At 38.9% G+C, this 15,255-nt stretch overlaps 1 protein-coding gene across 1 annotated transcript in view; it reads right to left on the bottom strand.

Moving 5' to 3' along the window:
• si:dkey-166d12.2 (rap1 GTPase-activating protein 1) overlaps window positions 1-12,970 on the bottom strand; it is a 116,878-nt gene extending 103,908 nt beyond the window's left edge. The window contains exon 1 of the mRNA XM_039797546.1: window positions 12,782-12,970. The gene's annotated coding sequence lies outside the window, so the exon portion shown is untranslated. The remainder of the gene's footprint in view (window positions 1-12,781) is intronic.
• Window positions 12,971-15,255: the final 2,285 nt, after the last annotated feature.

Below are 15,255 nucleotides of genomic sequence, written 5' to 3'. Positions count from 1 at the left end.
CATTCTTCCTACAGGCAGTTCAAAACCTGTATGCCTCATCAGCAGGCAGTTTGAGCGGGAATGAGGGGAGATGGGGGTTAAAAATGAACAAATTGCTTGTAACTTGATTCTAAACTCGGCATTTCTGTGGCAGAGAAACAACAATGGGAGAGATGTATTTGAGGATGCAGCGAGATGAAGGCTAACTGGTCATCATCGTCATAAGGTCTGACTCATGTCTCCTGCAGACTTGAAAGCAATGCATTGAGGTCCAGGCTCTCCTGACCTCGCATTTCTATCTCTCATTGCGTCATCATAACCACTGCATCACTAGACTCTCTGGCCCTGGCCTAGATGTAGCTTCCAGTCTGTCTTTTTATTACATCTGACAGGCTGATGTTTACATAAAAAGAGGGCTTAGATTTACGCACTGGCTTCTGGCTAATACTGTCCATTAATCACTGCACTACAGAGGCAGTGCTTCCACCAGCAGATAGATGCCCCTTCCATAAAATATGTCTTAAGTCATTTTTCCTCAGATTCAGATGCTTGATATATTTTATAACAATCGAAAAAAAACTGGTGAAATAGTTTCACTTGTTTACAGTTGTCCCCTGCCTTTGCTTTTGTGTCAGTGATACAAGATATGTTCTTGAAACATACAGGAATTCACTCAGGAAATCTGTTGTAACACTTTAAACTAACCTTAACTTGATGCCCACTCTTTTGGGTGTGCAACTGGTGATCATCTAATTAACTTCAGCCTGGTGTTTTACCGGCGGTGTACACATCAGCATCTAATTGTGATTGATTTTAGAGATCGACCGATACTGGCTTTCAAGCCCAATGCCGATACCAATACTGGTTATTAGTAGTTAATGAAACCAATATTTGGAACCATTATGACAGTGAAAATGAAAATGAGTGAAAATGAAAATCTTAAATCAAAATTAGGATTTTGGAATGTTACAAACTCCAACACAAAACTTTGTTTAAATGCTTTAAGCAATTATTTGATACATTTGAAACTTTCAACATAATACCCAGTAAAAGATAGTCAGATAGGTGGCCAGGTTGGCTCAGTGAGTAGAGCTAGGCACACATATACTGAGAGGTTTATGCCTCGACGCAGAGGTCCAGGGTTTGAATCTGACCTGTGACGATTCCCTGCATGTCTTCCCCCTTTCTCACCTAGCTGTCCTGTCCATTAAAGGTGGAAAAGCCCAACAAATAATCTTAAAAAAAAAAAGATAGTCAGATAGCCAGATAGTGTTGTGGGTGGGATATTAAGTCAGACTCAGTGGTGAGTGAAACCAAAGCAGAGAGACAGACACAGAGCTGTAGCCGAGCAAAAGTATCGCACTTTTTAATTAATTAACTTTAGGGGTTATCAGGCAAATAAAATGCCAATACAGATAATCTGCAAACTGCCAAAAAAACGGCCCGATAATCTGCCAGGTCAATCCCTAATTGATTTGTTTGTTTCTACTTTTCCCAACTTGACATTCCCGACATTTTGTGGCTCTAATTACTGCAAAGTGAACATACGGTGTAATTGAGCAATCAATCACCTGCTAAGCTGAATCAGACAGATCCTGACACATCTCATCTCGTTCTTTACCAGACGACGCCTTAAACAATCACCTCACTCATTAAATATATGGCTTTTGCTGTGTGGTGTTGTGCCACTGCTCGTTAACTGAAGATAATAACATTTAATATTGCTCATAACGTTAAATATTATATATATATATATATATATATATATATATATATATATATATGTTATAATTTCTTCTGAACCTTTGTATTTAAGCGAAGGCAGGGTGCCTGTTGGAGCTATTCATTGTTTTGTTATATTTAAATAGTTAAATATTTACTTATTTATTTTTCTGTTTTGTTTGAATTATACATCTACATAAGTTTAATGACAGTATATCATAAGTATCTTTTAGCCTAGAGACGCCATTGTTCCTTTGTTAAAATGTTTGTTTGCCAAAAAATGGGAAAATTAACCTCACAAAATGCCATCTTTGCATGGACAATGAACGTTTTTATCTCTGCGCAAGATTCATTCCTTTGGTGACTCTGTGGCTGTTTGATTTTGAGTTTGTCTATGTTCAATCTGAGGACAAATCGCCACTACAGTGCCTACACTGAAATGCTGTGAGAAACCTGTAGTATGGGCAGACACAAGAAAAATTACTCATCGCCAAAAAACAGCCTCTTGTGTTCCCTGTGAACACATTTTTTCCAATCAGACTTCGGTAAATTGGTGTTTCCATGTCTTTGTTTCAAAACACTTCCTCCAAACACATATAAAATGTATGAGCTGTTGATTGCAGATTTTTTTGTGTCCTATGTCTCAACAGCTGTTAAAAATTACAGGAAAAGAAAACGTCGGACCATGGCTGGTTGATTGTCAGCTCTGAAATAAGCTTTTCTGTTCATTCTTAGTTACTGCAGTACTTTCTATACTTTCACATTCTCATCAAAAAGATTAAACGTTATGTATACATTACCAACTGTTTTTTCAGAAAGTTGGTTCAGGTACTTCTCAATGTTGTGACCATGCCATAAATTTGGGGGAGGTTGACAAGGTTGAAAATGTATGTATAAATCAATAATGTATCAATAAATAATGATGATGATGTAACTGGTGGCCAGCAGGTAAGCACTTCAGCATCCCAGCAAGGACTTCATGTCTTTCTCTTGGCGTGTGCTTGTGTGTGTGTGCGTGCATGTGTGCGTGTAGAGTCAGAGGTGGCTGTCATAACACTACGTAGTTAATGACAGAGGTGACAGATCCAAGGTCCTCATGCTGCATGAGTAATGGAAGAGATTGTGCAGCACACATTGCCCATCAGCCCCAGAGTGTATGATGACTGTCATCAGTAAACTCATTCCTGCCAACTCACCTTTCCACAGTTCCAGAGTCGCCCATTACCCTTTTTCCCACAGCACAAGAGACTATGCTTTGTTTAACAGGTAATGCCCAGAGAAGCTGCAAAGGATTTCACTTAAGAGATGCTGCCTAATCAATTGACACTGTAGAGCTCTAAGCAGTGGTGTAGTCTACGTGATAAGCAGGTATACGCAGTCTCCAGGATTTCCATATACCCACTTAAAAATGTGCAATGATACGAAAAAACATAGTTTTGTGACAGAACTTTCACTTCAGATATTTGTATTCACAAATACGGGTATTCGAGTAATGTGCAAACTAAACTAACGCTGCAGAACGCGCAGAGAGACTTTTCTCATCTTTCATCGACCCGCTGAGCGCAGTGCGTAGTGTGTGCGTAGCGATTGGGCCCAAAAGACAAATATAAGTAGCCTATTTTATTTTGTCCTCGTTGCTTTTTCGTTCAACTTTTGTGATCCAGGCTTAGGTCCCTGATGTGAAAGCCCCCTTACTGCTTTATATTCCATTATATGTTGGATATATTTTGAATGTCATCTGTTTTCCTTCTCATAGGATAAATAAAGGTATTCCCACCATAAATTGGTGCATAAAAGTGTATCAGAATGCTGGGAATGAAGTCTTTGACGCTCAAAATAACTCTGGGGGAGGACACCCAGACCCAACACTTTGATATCATTTTATGTAAGATGTACTAGCATCTCACAGCTAAAAAAGAAAAAATGCATCCCTGGTTATTACTAAACAATAGTCAACCCGGTAATCCACTGGTCTATTGTGCACTGCCTTGGTACAGCATGCATGTGGATTTGATAGTTTTTACAAATAAAGAATGTGTCATCCTCCGCCCCAGCACAAAACCCCAGGCTGCTAATGTTTGTGTTATTTAAAGGCTCCCACTGTGACCCTGTGTTTCATAACCAATTTAGCTTTGCTAATCATTGTGCACATTCTAAATTATAATAAACATGATTACTCAGGGATAAGTATGAGAGATAAATGAGTAGTCATCATCATTTCCAACACATTTTGTATTCTCTAGCAGCCCAATGTTGAACATGCTGTTTTTTTTATGTAATTACACCATGGATTTCAAACCAAGGCTAATATATATATTTTTTTAATCTCACAAATCGTTTGTTCTATGCAATTTTGCAACTCACTGAGTCTCATCTTCAAAGAAAAGTGATTTGAGATTCTGAGAACATATTTCAGAGGAGAATCTGTAAATGGTGAAAATCTGACTGAAGATGTCCAGACATTTAGCAGCGACCCTGCAAATATATATGAGCACGAAACCGTCCAATTTCATTTTAATACATTTCAACAGCACAACAAACCTACAGCCCCCGAAAATTACCATAGATTTCACCATAACGAATGAACACCTTTCATAATCTCAACAAACACTGACAAGCATATAACAAGAATATGGCAAGCTTAAAGAAGGATAGATAGCCACAGAAAACTGTTTTAGAAGAGCCATACGCACAGAAAAACATCCAAAATTGACTTACAAGTGGTAATTTTTTACACTCTTTACAGTATATCGTCTTACCTTTCTGTCTCATCTTCACAGATTAATCATCACAATGTTAATTATGTAAATTGTACTTAAATTAAATGCGGCTGTTGCAATTAAAACACTATTTTAAAGACAGGGACTTGTGTCCAATCAACTGACTGCCAATTAAAATCCATCTGACTTTACAACATGGCACATAGGATGGCATTGCAGAGCGATCAGCAGCACGAAGGCCCTGGGGACTGCCGGTACACAATAACCTTATATTTTTAGGTTCATTAAATGTACCTGAATTCACCAATATGCAGGATATTACTGCAGACATTCCTGTATTCCTGTATTCATATGCCGCTTATAGTGTATTAAAGCTTTAGGGCGTAACTTTTTGATATTAATGAACGTCTGTTACATTCAAGCCATTGCCAAATGAGTTGCTACAAAGCTAATTAAGACTATCAGCTCCTCACAAACTCTCTCTGTATTTCTCAGTATGGCTTCGTTCAGAAATTGGTGTCGGCGCAGAAACCCGAGTGAAGATAATTGCCTCTTCTGAAGAGTCCATGATGTTTTTTTAATCCTCCGTGTCCTGCTTGGCTACTAGAAACTGTGTGGAGGAGGGGTGGGGGCGCGATCACGCAGGCTTGTATCATGTGGACGCGCCGACAGTTTTGTTGTCATTACTTAGAATTCCTCATGGGGGAGACAGAAACTACGCACTTTAGCTTTAAGTATTGTCAGCTGGAACGTGCAAGCACATTCTTTGGAGCCGCTGTTTACAGAATGTTATCGTTCATCCATGTGGATGCTCACATCGTTGCTGATACGGCTATCCTTACCCCCTTAAGCTGTAATGTTTTCAGGTATGAGTTTTCTTTTTTTCCCCTCATTCTTTTGATCCAAATTAAACTACTAACAAACAAAGCAATAGTATTGAGAAAAGAGAGAAATACAGTAGCCCCAGTCCATGGGGTCAATGGCTCAGACTGCACAACCACCGTCTGCAGAACATTGTTCCCACTCATGGTTCCAGGACTTAGCTATTAGGATAATGAATTGCTGCTACTCATGTTTCACAGATGCCCAATACTGCTTCTCTAAACCTCTCCACAAACTGCCTCACATAAATTGAAATCTGTCTCTCTTTCTCTCTCTCTGAGTATCAGGGCCGATGCTCCTCAGGAGGACAGAAGAGCAATGACTCGGCTGAAACCTCATATTCAGTCATTTTCCTGTGAAGATGGAGGGATATGTTAAAATCACAGAAAAATGTCTAAAATGTGATAATATGCCTGTCCCAGCAAACAGGAAAGTAATGACAGTGGAGGATTTTTTGATATCGTGCTCTGTCTCTGCCAGGGTGCTGATACCTAAAGGATAATGGATTCCATCGCGCTGTGAACCACAGTGGCAAAAGCTATCAAAGAACAAATCAGTGGCACAAGAAAAAACAAATAGCATCCTTCTGAAAATGCTCAGACCTGTCTTTGGGAGAGTACAAAGTTGGCTGCTAGACATTTATTACATGCATATTAAAACAGCCTCACTATTAATGGAAGATCAGGCTGGTCTAGTGCTTCTCTCTGGTAATAAGGGGTTACATGAAATGGGATCTATGGCAGCACCACAGAATAACAAACAAGTTTCCTGTTTATAATGGCTTAGAGAGCCTCTATTTCTCATATTTGTAACACTACCAACAGACTGCGAGGAGCTGCATTACAGTGCTTCACTGACAGGGAAATTATAGAAGAAAAATCTTTGACAATACATGTGTTGTTTAATCATGGTGGAGTTTTTTGTAGGTATAATTTTAATTTACAATTCTTTATTTTGCTAATGTGTCAGCAGGACACAGTGCTGTAAGCAAACTTCTGGATGCTTTCTTTCTTCTCTCATCTGTTGATTTATCCGCCCTTTATATCATTATGGCATTAATTATATTGTGCAGACACAAAACGATTTAATAAAAGGATTAAGTGAGCAGTGACATAAAAAAAACAAGGGGCCTTTAAAACAACACAAATCACATAAGGAAAGGCAGATCTAAGCTTTACAGCTTTACTTTTATTATTACATTTCCCATAATACATTTACTGTAACACTGAATAAGATAAGAGAGACATTTGTGTGGAAATGGGAACAAATAAAGCTATTAGCTCTAGAGAAGCCTTTGTCTTTGGTCTAATAATTGCATGCTTAAAACTAGTGATTTGTGATGACACTGAACCACACTGTTACTTTAGTGTGAGACCTAGCTGCACACCTGGCTAATAAAATTAAGTCACACTCAGACACCTAATAATGGTCAATTATGTGGAGAGACTAGTGGACAACAGAATGTAGCACTGTGCTCATGATAGATCTACCCTTGGGGAAAATAAAGTTTACTCTACTCTCTTACCCTCACCAAAGCCAGTTAACATCAAAATCATGTTTTAGTAGCTGACATTACTGTTTAACAAAAGATTCACTGACCGCAATAGCTACAAACATCTACACCCTAGTTTGTGTTAGCTAACCTAGCAGTTACCAGCTAACATTAGCTATTAGCTTACCTAATATTTTTGCACTGTTAGCTTATTGGGTTTTTCTTTTTGTAGCTAACGCTAGCTTAAGTATAATTTGCCTAGCAAATAAATTATTTGCACATTTGTCACAGTCTGTCAGTGGCTTTTCGGAGATGTTTTTTTCTGAGGTAGACAGGCCATTTTGCTGTACCTTACATAAATGTGGCAGGAAAGCTATGAATTGGTCTGTTCACATTTCTTTAGTAGAGTGCTGTGAAGCAATGGATTTCCTGCTGTGCAACAGTGGCATCGATCCTCCCTCAGTACAGCAGCGGGAGACTTTCAGGGGAATCAGTGGTAGAACTCATTAATCATTACTGTAAGGTAAACAGCGATTTGTCTTACTATTGTCCACTATCTGTTTATCTGCAGACAAAGTCAAACACAGAGATGATGGCCTTAGCTGGCCATAAATAGACTAAGAACAACACAAGTTCCTGGTCTCTGCAATGTTTAAGCGAGTATTCCGATTATTTACTGAAGTAAAAATACACCACACTACAAAGATACTTTTGTACAATCAAACTCATGCACTGTAAATGTTACTTGAGTAAAGGTATGTGTAATACCTATAACTATAATCAGCACAGGTAGTTAAAAGGAAAACAGAACCCCCCCTGTACTGTTAAACTACTATATATTAGATTATTATTACTCATGCATTAATATAAAAGCAGGATTTTACTGCTGTCTTTCAGGTGCAACTATTCTTTTTTTAACTTTTTTGTATAGGACTGAAACTAATGATTATTTCCATTATGGATTATAGCCTATTGATTGTTTAGTTTGTAAAAATTCTAAAATAGTGAAAAATGACAATCAAAATTACCCAGAGCCCAAAGGGACATCTTCACAATGCTTTGGTTTGTCAAAACAATAGGACAAACCTCAAAATGATTAAAAATAAGTTAGAAGGAAAAGCAGCAAATCACATTTGAGAAGCAGAAATCATGAAATGTTTGGCATATTGCATTAATGACTTAAACAACTATCAAACTCAACTAATCAACTAATTGATTCAGCTGTACTTATAAATAGACGGTTTGCTAGTTTAATTTGTAATAAAGCATCATATTATATATGCTCTTCATATGTTTTGCATCTAAAACCAACATTTAGATTTGCAGTAGCTTTATGATGTAGCTAGGTGTGCAGGTTTTTCTTCCTCTCACTTGTCTCTCATCTTTGGTTTACAGGCTTAACATACAAAAAAATCCCTTTCATCTTTTCATCCTTTGTAAAAATCAATGTCAGCCAACGAAATGAGGCAAACTGTGTCTGTCTGTCTGTCTGTGTGTGTGCATGTACTACTGTTTATAAAAGAAGGGCAAACATCACATATTGCACTTTAAATGCATTCAACAACAAATGCATCTCTCCTTCATCCCATCTGTTTTTGTGTAAATGTATAATGAGGAAAGTGTTTTGACTTTTATGTCCAGTAGTACTTAAGAATAACATTTCCATGAGAAATAATGGATTTATGTAAATGTGCACATGGTTTACAAACACTTTCAGATACATCCAGAAAAGCTATAGTTGATAGAAAAATGGAAGTGGAAAATAAGGAACAACCACAGTGGGCATTTCAGATTCCGGATGTACATTGCTGCAGAGCAAGAATATCTGTTTGATTGGGTGCAAATATATAATTCCCAGACAGACTATGGCATGTCTTCCAGTCCTGTTGTAGGTTTACGGTGCCATTATGAAGAATAGAAAATAAAAGACAAAAGGTATCCCTCAAGAATGATGCAGGAACCCCTCAAGCAACAAGGCACCCCTTTGCCCCGATGCATCAAAATCAGACCAGTGGTGCATCAGTTATGGCTTCTGAGGGTTTTACATTTAGATCGTTATCAATTGCGTCCTTAATCAGCCGATTTTTAAATGTCATAGCACAGTGACAGTGTCATGTTTTTTAGAAGCTTTCAAACAAAACACTTTGATGGAGCAACGTCCTTGAATGTTCCAACTCTTATAAAACGGAGCACATATTTATGTAACATTGTGAAATATCTGTAAGCTTTTATAGCTGCAGTACTCTGATTTTATTAACAAGTGTTTTGTAAAAGCAACCTGTCCTTTTTATGATTAAATGTTGTTTGTTACATTCACTAAGAGTTACTGGTATTTCTTATACAGATAAGAAATCATCCAGTTTGCTGTCGACAGCTGTGGTAGGTCTGATGAAGACGATTGTGATTGGTCTAAAGAAATGTCAATAAACCAGTGTACGTTTATCTCCCATCCCAGAATGCTGTGTTGACTGGCCAGACCCTCTTCCGCAGCGCTGTGGAGATAGACGAGACTATGCAAAGGATATTTTCATAGGATATTGTTGTGTAAAAAATGCTTGACTTAAAGCAGCAGTTGGCGGTAAACAAGGTTTATTTTTCATAAATCAATCCATTTGCATTAAAAGCGGATAAGGGTTTGCTTGGAATTTGTGCATCTTCTTGTTTTGTTGAGTGCAACGTAATGAGAGTTAAAATGAATGATTCCCTTCAGTGTTAATTGATCTGATTGCACAGTTGGTGATTAGCTTCATTCATGTATTTTAGGCTACAGGAGCAACTGGGCAGATAGATGACATTTTTCATGATTAAAATGTTGTAATGCTATATAATATTTTGGTTGTGAGGCCAAAGACATGGATTTTTGAAGAAATTAGCTTTGATTGTCCAAGAGTTTCCAACAATATCCATCTAAGCCTCTGCTGATTGCACTGCTCCCTGTGTGAACAGTTCCATTTCAGTGGCATCATCCAGTACCTCCAGGATTTTGCGACCTTTCTTTGAGATTGTTGCGGTCCAAAATGCCTGATTTCGCGGGAGCTTTTGTAAAACATTGCGATAAAAGTTGCGATGTCTTTTGTATGTTTGTTGCAATGAAGTTGTGGGAGACAGTGAAAGTTTTTGTTTTTTTTGTATAGTTCTTTGAAAAATAAAAAGGAAACTTATTTTGGGGAGAATAAAATTACTCTCCAGTTTTTCCTGCATCCACCGTGTGTGTTTGTGTGTGTGTGTGTGTGCGCACACGCGTCAGTCGCGGGAGGAACTGAGCTGCAGCCCTGCCCGCTCCAGATAGCCGACAGGATTAAAACAGCAGTAGCTTTCAGCGACTTTAGAGTGAAAAAAACAGCGTACATTGATGTTAAAATGTATACAGGTTGGCAGGACGGTCTGAAATGTTTTGCACAGTCTTTTGCTGTACGTTTTGTTGGTAAATGTGAGATGTTCAAGTCACACACACAAATGTCTCGTCTTCATAACAGAAACAAGGAAATGATCAACCCGTTCTCACTCCCGCTTGGTCATTGGCTCACAGTCACATACTGATACAAAGTCTGGCACGTGGGACTACTGGGATTGGTTGAAGTCGGGGGAAACTTCAGGTTATTGGTCAAATTTGCGGAAAAGTTGCGGTGATTGGTCAAAATTGCGAGTCGCACCAAATTCACGGTGATTGGTGGAATTCGCGTGAATTGGCGCGATCGCAACATCGCGAAATCCTGGAGGGACTGAGCAGCTTTACCATCAGTGGTGGTTACTTTTCAGGTGCAAACTTCACCACCTGAGTCTGTGCTCACTTTGACTGGCCTTCTTTCATGACGAACTGCAGATTCCAAACATTGAGCATTAAGCAACAAGAAAAACCAACATTATTCTAGCATTTAATATGATTTAATATTTTTTTTGAAATCCCCATCAGGGGGAGAAATTATACTATTTGCTCCAAACAAACCACAATGTCTCGTAATTCAACATTCAAATTTTCTACTACTTTTTTTTACTACTGTGCTCTAGATGATGAAAGATTTTAACTGGCCAGGCAAACAGCCTAACAAACAGATGATAGACTCTCAACTATTCCCACAGCAGATAAGGAATGGTTTATGCGTGTTAACTCACAAATAGCGTAAACTGCATCATTTGCTTCCATTTTTATAGATGGAAATAAATATTTCCTATTGGCCATTTGCTCTTGTTAGTCATTATTTTGTTGTGTGTTTATATGTCTAGAGATCACATGGCTATCAACAAAATGCATGCATCTTTAGATTGTCTGGACATGTTTCAGCTTCTGTAGGTGGTTATCTCTGTCATATACTATTCATCCAACTCTTCTTCAACAAATAAAAAAGTTTTAAAAAAAACTTTTAAAGACCACAACCTTCAATTAAGGCGAGAGCCTAATGGCTGCATTTATATATAAAACACTGTACAATTTTCCATTTATTCACACAAGAAGAAGGGAGCGTGCAGGTTTGACATTCAGAGAAGGAGATGGATCGGACCGCCCAGTGTGCAGCGAGGTCATGGCATGTGTCTGAACCCTGCTGGGCATGCAGGACACCCAGCACTAGAGGTTGGATCTCTGACTGCGCAGGTCGTCATTAGAATGCAGATAGACACATGTTCCCCACATGGACTGTAGAAGCAATTACATTAATATGTATCTACTGCTTACTCTTCATTTTCTGATGGGACAAACCAGCGGCCAGAAAACTACTGTAATAACTGCTCTGCTGCTACAGATGCTGTAGAGATCAAGGGATGAAATGGAGCCTGGTGATGAAGTGGCAGACATCTCTAAGCTGTCATGATTTTATGTGTCTCCACTAATGGTCCGATACCATTTTTTGTTTCCAGATACCGATTCTGACACCTGAACTTGCGTATCGGCCGATTCCGAGTACTGATCCGATATCTGTGGGCCATATATTTTATTATGTTTTAACAACTGTATACTACTATCCCTGTATGGAAGTGATACGATTTTTATCTTTGTTGTCGGTCTGGCTCAGGTTAAACTCTTTGTGAAACATGAACAAACACAAACAATGAATGCCACAGAACTTTCTTTTATTATCTAGCTTGACAGTCAGTTATAACGGAAAAAGAACATAAATAAACTACGTTAACATAGATTTTCTTATGGGCTTTATTACGTGGTATCGGATCGGTGCGTAAACTCCAGTACTTCCGGATAACAATACCAGCGTTTTAGGCAGTATCGGAGGTGAACATCTCTAGTCTCCACTGAATAGTCTATTTATTTATGAATAATCAAATCACACCCATCAAATTCATTCACTCAAGCACTACCACAGCTTTCCACCAACAACAGTTTGGCAAATTGTCTAGTTCTACAGACAGACAGGATTCAAACTTGAAGCCTTCAAAACAAACGCTCATTTCTGCAACCAGCAGACTGTCCCTTTAATAGGACAAAAGGGGATATCTGCCATGTGGAAAAAGACCCTTAAAAAAGAATATCAAAAAGGAGAAAGATCTGTAATATTTAAAATAAAAAAGATATGTACTGCAATAAAATTAATTAAATGAAAAAAGGCGGATTGGTGGTTTAATCAGGATTGTCTTTGCATATTAAAATCACTTAAATCAACTGCATTTTCCTATATTTAGTAAGTCATTTGTGGATTGCAAATTGGAAATGGGAATTTTGCAATAATTGGTGAAGGCTGAATTAATTACACATGAAATGTTTAATGAGTTTGCTGTAAGTAAATAATCCTATAGTATATTACAGTATGTAATGTAATTTTACTCTCATCAAACTGCCTCCTCCTTTGTCAGGTGCACATGCTCAGCCACAGCATGCATGAGATTTATTGATAAGATATTGCCAGAAAAATGAACAACTGTGTGAATCGAGTTGTTAATTGGGTTTATGGACCACGCGGAACAACGCGAGATTACAATCAGGGAGCAATAACAACTACGCCAAAATGATTGCTTTAGAAAGTTATTTTTCTCTTACCTTTTGTTTGGAGAATTGTGCCCTGTCTGGACGCGCTTCCGCAATGCTGTTATAGTGATGAACGCGACAAAAGGTAGCCCACGTCAGTGGTTTTAATTTAGCAGAAGCTGAAGGGAGGAAATTAGTATTGTCGCATAATATAGGTGGAATAGCGTTTTTTGCGGTTTTGTTTTGGTTCGCTTTTGTGTTTTTTTTTTAAAAGCGGATTAAAGCTGCTGTCCCCGTTCAGCAGCGGAGTGAAGAGGTGAGTTCAGCTAGATCCCCGGCACGTATCAGCCCGCATCTGATGCCCAAGCCTCTCTTTTCCTTTCTTTTAAATCGAACATGCTGTCACTGCCATGTGACCATTCCCCGCCGTCCAATGCGCTCCCTACTACTCCTCCATCCACACACACACACATACACACACACACACACACACACACACACACACACACACACACACACACACACACACACACACACACACACACACACACACACACACACAGAATAATGCTGCAGCATACTATGCAGCTTTTAATTAACAGCTGGGGGGAAAGACACACATAAGCTACTTGCGTAAACTGGCTACTGTGAATGAATTGTAAGCAAAAACCCGTTTGGAATAATTGTGAGTGATTTTTTTCTAAAGACATTTGTTCATTTTTTACACCATTCACAATACGCTCACCTTATGTAGTAAAACAGTTGGGAGTGTCTACTGATTCACCACCTTGTCAGGCTCCTGCCATCTGGTAGGAGATTCAGGACCATAATAACAACTCAGACTACTCCCCTGAACTGCTGATAAGTGGGGTCATCCCCACTTTACCATTCACCTCCACATTACATACTTTATCATTCCAATATGCATCTTGCACACTACATTTTCACTATTACTTTGCACTCTACATCCCACTCCATGTGTACTTGTATTGATATTATGTCTTATTTGTATAGTTGTATTTTTTGTATATTGTGTTATGTGCCTATATGTATGTTGTCTCTATTGTACAGTATGTGTCTATATGGCCAATAAAACTGATTCTGATTCTTATATACAGTACAGGCCAAAAGTTTGGACACACCTTCTCATTCAATGCGTTTTCTTTATTTTCATGACTGTTTACATTGTAGATTCTCACTGAAGGCATCAAAACTATGAATGAACACATATGGAATTATGTACTTAACAAAAAAGTGTGAAATAACTGAAAACATGTCTTATATTTTAGATTCCTCAAAGTAGCCACCCTTTGCTTTTTTGATAGCACTGCAAACCCTTGGTGTTCTCTCAATGAGCTTCATGAGGTAGTCCCCTGAAATGGTTTTCACTTCACAGGTGTGCCTTGTCAGGGTTAATTAGTGGAATTTTTTCCTTATTAATGGGGTTGGGACCATCAGTTGTGTTGTGCAGAAGTCAGGTTGATACACAGCCGACAGCCCTATTGGACAACTGTTAGAATTCATATTATGGCAAGAACCAATCAGCTAAGTAAAGAGAAACGAGTGGCCATCATTACTTTAACAAATGAAGGTCAGTCAGTCTGGAAGATTTTGAATGTGTCCCCAAGTGCAGTCGCAAAAACCATCAAGCGCTACAACGAAACTGGCTCACATGAGGACCACCCCAGGAAAGGAAGACCAAGAGTCACCTCTGCTGCTGCTCATCCGAGTCACCAGCCTCAGAAATCACAAGTTAACAGCAGCTCAGATTAGAGACCAGACGAATGCCACACAGAGTTCTAGCAGCAGACACATCTCTAGAACAACTGTTAAGAGGCAGCCCACTCTCACTGAAAAGCGTACAAATAACACGGGTTTATACCTGTGAAATACGTGCAATGTGTACGCTAAAGTAAAATTGTGCGTACAGTAGATACGTGGAGCGCTCCAATTACAGTAATGGAAACCGCTGCGTTTATAGTATAAAGGGACGTGGGACCGCTTAAGGAGGTTAGTTGGGGTGGTGGATGGGTAAAACACAGGACTTTCACCCAGGAGACTGGGGTTTGTGTCCCGTGTTTGGCGATTTTCAGCATCCCGTGTTTGGCGATTTTCAGCATGTGTTTTTTTTTTGTTGTTAGGCCGTTTATTAGTGTGTTTATGTGGCGCGTTTTTGCGACTTTGTTGTGTTTTTTTGTTAAGCCTTCCCCAATGTTTCTTCCCTAAACTCAACTGTTTATTAGTGTGTTTTTGTGACTTTCTTGTGTTACTAAAGCCTTTCCCTGCATTATTTTTCTAAACCCAACCATATTTATGTTTTTGTGTGTGATGCTGTTCTCGCGATAACACACAACGTGGTGACGCGAGCTGCGTGCATATAAAACGCACCGGTCTCCCTTACTTCAATTGGAGCGCTCCGCGTATGTAATGCACGAAGAATTTCACTTTGGCGTACACATTGCACGGCTGTAAACCCGTGTTATTTGTACGCTTTCGAGTGAGACCGGGTTGTAAGAGGAGACTGTGCGAATCAGGCCTTCATGGTC

Source organism: Perca fluviatilis, chromosome 4 (genome assembly GCF_010015445.1).
Source record: "Perca fluviatilis chromosome 4, GENO_Pfluv_1.0, whole genome shotgun sequence".
Classification (NCBI taxonomy): Eukaryota; Metazoa; Chordata; class Actinopteri; order Perciformes; family Percidae; genus Perca; species Perca fluviatilis.
Note: the sequence above shows the minus strand (reverse complement) of the source record. Positions and strands in the feature narration are given on the sequence as shown.